The following is a 7,300-nucleotide window of genomic DNA, read 5'->3' on the forward strand; positions in this document are numbered from 1 at the left end:
TGTAGTGTAATGAAACTTTCTCTTTCACTCCACTGGAGTGGTGTGAAGGTGCTTCTCTTCCCCCAAACTCATCATGAGAGCTTCCAGACGACTCTTCCCTTTAGTCCTCTAGCATCTGTGTAGCTAAGAACGCAGCCTATACCTGAAAATAGCCTAACCCATAGCCTAACCCATAGCCTATGGCTGGTAGAGGTCCTAGACGCAGAGGCAGGTGAATTGGCTGAAGTGAGATCACTCTATGCTCCTGCAATCAGATGTCCTGCACTATCAGGGCGATGCCTGCATGAGTAATTCTCAGAGCTGGCCATAATAAAGAAAAGGCTCAGGAGAGGTTTCAAAACCCCTGCTAAAGGGGTGGGCATCGTGGTGCAGTGGGTTAAGTGGCCAGTTGTAATGTTTACATCCCATACTGGAGAGTTAATTGTCCAGGCTACTCCATTCCCAATCTAACTCCTGGGAAAGTAGCACCAAATGGCCCAAGTACTTGGGTCTCTGGCATTCCTGTGGGAGATTTCTGACTTCTGGCTTCAGTCTGACCCAGTCTTGGCTGTGCGGGTATTTGAGGAAAAAGAGGCTGAAAAAAATTCTATTTTGTCACTCTGCATTTCAAATGAAATAAATGCATCATTAAAAACCCTAGCAAAGAGAATTATCTGATTAGCAGGTGTATGAGCTCAACAAAGGTAATAACCAATGGACTCCCACAAACTAAAAGAGGAAATGGAGTAGTGAGTTTAAGAACATGTGATTGGGGGCCCGGCGGCGTGGCCTAGCAGCTAAAGTCCTCACCTTGAACGCGCCAGGATCCCATATGGATGCTGGTTCTAATCCCGGCAGCTCCACTTCCCCATCCAGCTCCCTGCTTGTGGCCTGGGAAAGCAGTCGAGGACGGCCCAAAGCTTTGGAACCCTGCACCTGCATGGGAGACCCGGAAGAGGTTCCTGGTTCCCGGCTTCGGATTGGCGCAGCCCCGGCCGTTGCGGCTCTCTTGGGGAGTGAATCATGGGATGGAAGATCTTTCTCTCTGTCTCTCCTCTCTGTATATCCTCCTTTCCAATAAACATAAATAAATCTTAAAAAAAAAAAAAAGAAGAAGAACATGTGATTGGCATCATGAAAAGAGTGTCTTAGTATACCTGGATTGGAAATGGCAAGTGGTGTCTTTGAACATCCACAAACAGAAAGCAAACCAATGTTTAGATAATTTAGATTTAGTTTAGATTGGCATGAAGTAGGTGGAACTTTCCCTGCCCTTTGCCACCCCTCTGTCCCCATACTAGTTCATTTATGGAAGCACTGAAGGAAGCAATGATATAGGCACAGGGAAGGGAAATAAAACCTTAGTCACTAGGCCCATAGCCAGTTTCTCAAACCTCACAGTCTTGATTCCTTAAAGACAAAATTTCCAACCTAAATGAGCTTCAGAGAATTGGGTGATGCCATATATTTTTAAACGTTTATTCAATTTTATTTGATATGCAAAGTTACAGAAAGAGAAGGAGAGAGAGAGAGAGAAAGAGAGAGACAGTTCTTCCATCTGCTGATTCACTCCTTAAATGGCTGCAAAGACCAGAAATGGGCCAGTCCAGAGCCAGGAGCCAGGAGCTTTTTCTGGGTCTCCCACTTGAGCGTGAGGACCCAAGCACTTGGGTTCTCCTCTGCTGCCTTCCAAGGTCATTAGAGGGGAGGTGAATCGAGCCACTGGGACTTGAACTGGAGCCCATATGGTACTGCTGGTGCCACAGGCAGAGGCTTGGTCTACAATGCCATGGCACTAGTCCCATGATGTGATGAACTGAGATGGTTTTGTGACTTGAAGTGACTGGAGGACTTTCTATTACCCAAGAGAAGCTGAAAAATATAATGGAGTCTACTTAGGAGTCCATGCTTGAGTGGAATAAGGTCTAATTCTAAAGATTTATTTATTTTTATTGGAAAGGCAAATTTACAGAGAGAGACAGCAAGATCTTCCATCCACTGATTTACTCTCCAAATGGCCACAACAGGCAAAAGCTGAGCTGATCCAAAGCCAGGAGCCAGGAAATTTTTTTGGTCTCCCACATGGATGCAGGTTTCCAAGACTTTGGACCATCCTCTACTGCTTTCCCAGATCACAAACAGGGAGCTAGAGAGGAAGTGGAGCTAGAAAGGAAGTGGATCCCATATAGGATCCCGGCATGTGCAAGGCGAGGATTTAGATACTGAGCCATCATTCCAGGTGCAAGGTCTAGTTCTAAAGAACTCATTTGAATGTGCTTGTGATAGGGAACAAAGTTTTCTGATTGCTTCCTAGACACAGCAGCAACCATAGCTATTGTTAGCACAGGGAAACATCATTCATGAAGGCAAATGTGGTGGTCCTGAAAGCTGTTTACTACATATTCCAAGTTCTGTATTTTGAGCATGTGGCAGAATTACACTCCCCAGCCCTGTGGAGTTGGATGTGGTCATGTGATCAGCTCTGAGTTGAGTATTTCCTTGCTAGTGGAGATTCTATGGTGCTCTTTTCTCAGTCAGTGCCTAGTGTCCACTGTGTAGCCATAGGTAGCTACCTGAAAATGGTTAGTATAAATCAAAGTGTGTGAAATACATAAAATAATACTTTATCAATAATTTCTACAAACCATGCATGATTGGAAACACACTGGCTTGCTTGCAGTGGGTTAGACAAAAGATATTAAGTTAATGTGCAGTCAGGCATGTGTCTGGCACATGGTTTGGACCACACTTAGGATGCTTGTATGTACAGAAGGCTGATGGGTTTGAGTCCTGGCCCCATTTTCTAGTACAGCTTCCTGCTAATATACGTCATGGGTGGCAATAGATAATGATTCAAGAACTTCTGTCCTGCCAAGCACACGGGAGGCCTGGAGTTCCCAGCTCCCAGCTTCAGAATTGGTTCTTTGGGCATCTGAAAGTGAACCAATGGATGGGAAGGGGGTTTGGAACATAAGTTTGAATGTAAGGAGAGTGTGTGAGGACACAAAAATGTGTTCAGACTCCTGAACTGAATTTCTAGGAGAAGTGTTTGCTGACAGAAAACGTGGGCTTCAAAAAGGACACAACTTTGAGGAAGACCTATGGTGGAGATCAGGCTGGAGGAGTGGGCAAGAGAGCAGATGGATATGGTCTATAAAAGATGAGTCTCAGCAGCCAAAGAAGAAGAGAGAATCTGACAGAAAAGGGAAGTGGTAAATAGTGTCAAGAACACAGAGGCTAGATATCAGAAAAGGTGGTTGGATTTGGTCATGAAAGCACCCTAGTGAACTCCAAGGCAGCAGTTACAGAACAAGTTGGGGAGAGAAGTCATTACACGAACAAAATGGGGTAGGGTGGCAGAAAGGGGAAATAGTGCTGGTGGACTATTAATTCCAGAAGTTTGTTACAGTGAATTATAGGGAATTGACTTGTTGCTTCCAGATACAATAGAGCAACCCAGTCATTTGTTTGTTCAATAGGTTCATATTTATTGCAGCATAGTAAGTACTTGTTTACTGCTAGGTATGGAAAGCACACAAGAATCCTACTATTTTCAAGCTTTCATCCTAGTGTGAGAAAGATAGTAAACAATAAATGGCAGTTTCAGACAATGAAAATGCTATAATGAAAATGTAACAGCTTTGAATAACCACAGTTCAATGTATTTATGCAGAGAAAATGCATGACTAAACACATGCCCAAGGAACTGAAAGTGGCCAGTGTCTCTGTTCTTGAAAAACTAGGGGTTGGTGCGGAAGGGGTTGGAAATATTAGAGGAGTAAGGAAAGAACTGGGTTTTGTTCTGAATACAAGGGGGCACACATTGGATTTTAGGCAAAGAAATGACTTCATCAGATTTAAAACTTTTGGATTCACTTCAGTTGCTTTGTGAAGAATGGATTGCCGAGGGAAGCAGTAGAAGCTGCTGAATAAATCACTCAGGGAATAAAGGTGGTTTAGGTCAGACTGATAGGATGGCAAATGGTGGAAAGGGGTCAGATTTGGGGATATGTTTTAATTGTAAACTTGGCAATTGGACATGATAAATTATGTGGGTGTCCTTAGGAGGAAAGACAAGTGAAGATGACTTCTATGTTCTGTCCTGAGTGACTGGATAAACAGTGGAGTTACTTAATGAGATGGGAAGGCTAGTCTCCCAGGCAGATGGCAGGGAGCCAAATACTTGGACCACCTTCCCAGGCACATTAGCAGGAAGGGGAACTAGAAGTGCAGAAGCTGGGGCTCAAGCTGAGCACTCAAATATGAGATACTGACATCATGAGTGATGGCTTAAGCTATTGTGCCACAACACTAGCCCCTAGCTTCTGTTTCTTAACAGCAAAATGTCTATTTGAAAATAGTACATAGGGTTCACACAAGGGTTGCATTAAAAAGTTCATGTAAACACCTTCCAATAGTTTCTAGCACATAATGAAGGTTTAAAAAGTTGTTACTATTATAGATCAGAACTGTTAGCCAGATGCAAAATCACTGAGCAAAGGAAACTTTGAAGGTGATATAACAGCCACCTCTGCTTGCAAGCTTTTGGGTAGCTTCAGGAATTGACTACTACCTGGAAGGTATTCTGGTCAGCCTTCACAGTTCAGGGGACAACCCTAAAGAACTGAGGAGACAGAGTACACCTCTACTCTGAGCTGCTGGTCAAAGAGTGGAAACTAAGGTCCCAGCTAAGGAGAGCAACATGCGGAAACTTTGATGCAGATAATTACAAACAATAGAGCCAAAACCTCAGTCTTGGGATGGAATGCCAAGCTCTTATGGGGCCTTTCACATTTTTTACTTGACATTACAGTTTTTCTTTTAATCATATCCATTCACAGCATCAACAAAATTGCTGATGCAGTAAAAAAAAAAAGCTACAAACAGAAACTATAAGACAAACAAACAAACAAACCATGAAATCCATGCATGAGCTTTTCCTAATCACTCTTGAATAGAGATTAAGTAATTTGGACGTCATCCCATCCTCTTTCTGGTTGTGGCATGTCCATAAATTTAGATGAATGCTGATGAAACATTAAGTGTTTAGCATAATGGTGAGTAAGTTTATAAAAAATAGTTAGCACACATACACTTCTTTTTATTGCTGACTAACATGAATATACACAGTTATTTTTCTTTTTTTTTATTTTTTTTTAAAGATTTATTTTTATTATTTTTTCATTGGAAAGGCGGATATACAAAGAGGAGAGACAGAAAGGAAGATCTTCCGTCCGATGATTCACTCCCCAAGTGAGCGCAACGGGCCGATACTATGCCGATCCGAAGCCAGGAGCCTCTTCTGGGTCTCCCACGCGGGTGCAGGGTCCCAAAGCTTTGGGCCGTCCTCGACTGCTTCCCCAGGCCACAGGCAGGGAGCTGGAAGGGAAGCGGGGCTGCCGGGATTAGAACCGGCGCCCATATGGGATCCCGGGCGTGCAAGGCGAGGACCTTTAACCACTTGCGCCACCGCGCCGGGCCCACACAGTTATTTTTCTGTTAACTTTTTGCTATATATTTGGTTTGTTTCTTATTTTTGACTTAGAAATAAAGCTACAGTGAATATTCAACACATGTTATATATGAATATATTTTCATTTCTTTTAAGTATATGAGGGGGTCCAGAAATTCATGAAAAATACATGGATTTCATATTTGTTTGCATCAAGATAATTTTAAAAAAAGATTTATTTTACCTGGAAGTCAGAATTAAAGAGAGAGAAGGAGAGATAGCGACAGAATAAGCAAGCAAGGGAGAGAGACATCTTCCATCTTCTGCTTCACTCCCCAGATGACCACAATGGCTGGAGCTAAACCAATCTGAGCCAGGAGTCAGGGGCTTGTTCCGGGTCTCCCTTGTGAATGCAGGGGCAAAAAACACTTGAGCCACCTTCTGCTGCTTTTCCAGGATACAAGCAGGGAGCTGGATCAGAAGTGAAGCAACCAGGACCTAAACTGACATCTTTATGGGAAACTGGCCTTGAGCTACCATCTGTTGCCTCCTGTGTTCATGTTAGCAAGAAGCTGTAATCAGGACCTGGACTCAGAACTCGAACCAGTATGGGGCATGGGCATCTTCACTGACATTTTAAGTGCTAAGCTAAATGCCTATCCCCAGTTTATTACTTATTTATTTCATTTTCTCATGAATTTTTAAAAGATTTATTTATTTATTGGAAAGTCAGATATACAGAGGGAGAAAAATCAGAGAGGAAGATTTCCCATCTGTTGATTCACTCCCAAGTGGCCACAATGACCAGAGCTGAGCCAATCCAAAGCCAGGAGCCCGGAGCCTCTTCCAGGTCTCCCACACGGGTGCAGAGCCCCAAGACTTTGGGCCATCTTTGACCGCTTTCCCAGGACGCAAGCAGGGAGCTGGCTGGGAAGTGAGACCACTGGGATTAGAACCGGTGGCCATATGGGATCCTGGTGTGTGCAAGGCGAGCTACCATGCCAGGCCCCCATGAAGTTTTAAAAACACATTGTCAATGCTGGGAACAGTCCATCTTTGTAACTAATTCTACTCAATGTGCAGTAGGATCTCACTGTTGTTTTAATTCACATTTCCCTCGTGGCTGGTGAAACTGCGCATCTTTTTCTGTGCTTTTTCATTAAAAAAAAATTTTTTTTTGCCCTGCTTGCAGGTGTTCCCCCTCCTTGATCTTTATTAAATGTCTTGTGTTCTTAGTGTTGACAAAATAGGATTTATTTTTCCTGTGCATTCACTCAGGGCTTATCATCAGTGGAACTCCATTTAAAATTTTTTCAGTGGGAAACCAGTGCATAAGTATGCTCATACGTAGACAACACTCCTACCTGCTGGTTCACTCCCTCAAATGCCTGCAGTGTCCAGGGCTGGACCAGGTTGAAGCTGGAGCCAGAAACTACATCTAGGTCTGCCATGTGAGTGGAAAGAGCTCAGTTACTTGAGCCATCACTACTGCCTTCCAGTATCAAGAAAATGTAGAGTCAAGAGCTGGAACCAGATATTGAACCCAAGTACAGTGATGGGGGATACAGATGACCTCAACTGGCATTTTAACTGGAAGGCCTGAAAGAGGAAACAGATGACAGCGTCAGCCTCATGGAATGTGACTATTGCTGAATTCGTAGTATAAATGTATGAGTAGATTAAATTATCTAAAGCAGCACTGGCTCCTATGACAGAGCATGCTAGTCTCAATTTGTTTCACCCTGAATATCCCCACATCCTATTGCTGAATGCTTAGTGTAAATATTGAGTAGAGAAATTATTTTCCCATGACATTATCTTTCCTCTATCCTTTCTTCTGCAACTCACACCCTACATGGTTAGAGAGAC

This window comes from Ochotona curzoniae, unplaced genomic scaffold, assembly GCF_017591425.1.
Source record: "Ochotona curzoniae isolate NIBS_2020 unplaced genomic scaffold, NIBS_Ocur_1.0 contig_883, whole genome shotgun sequence".
NCBI lineage: Eukaryota > Metazoa > Chordata > Mammalia > Lagomorpha > Ochotonidae > Ochotona > Ochotona curzoniae.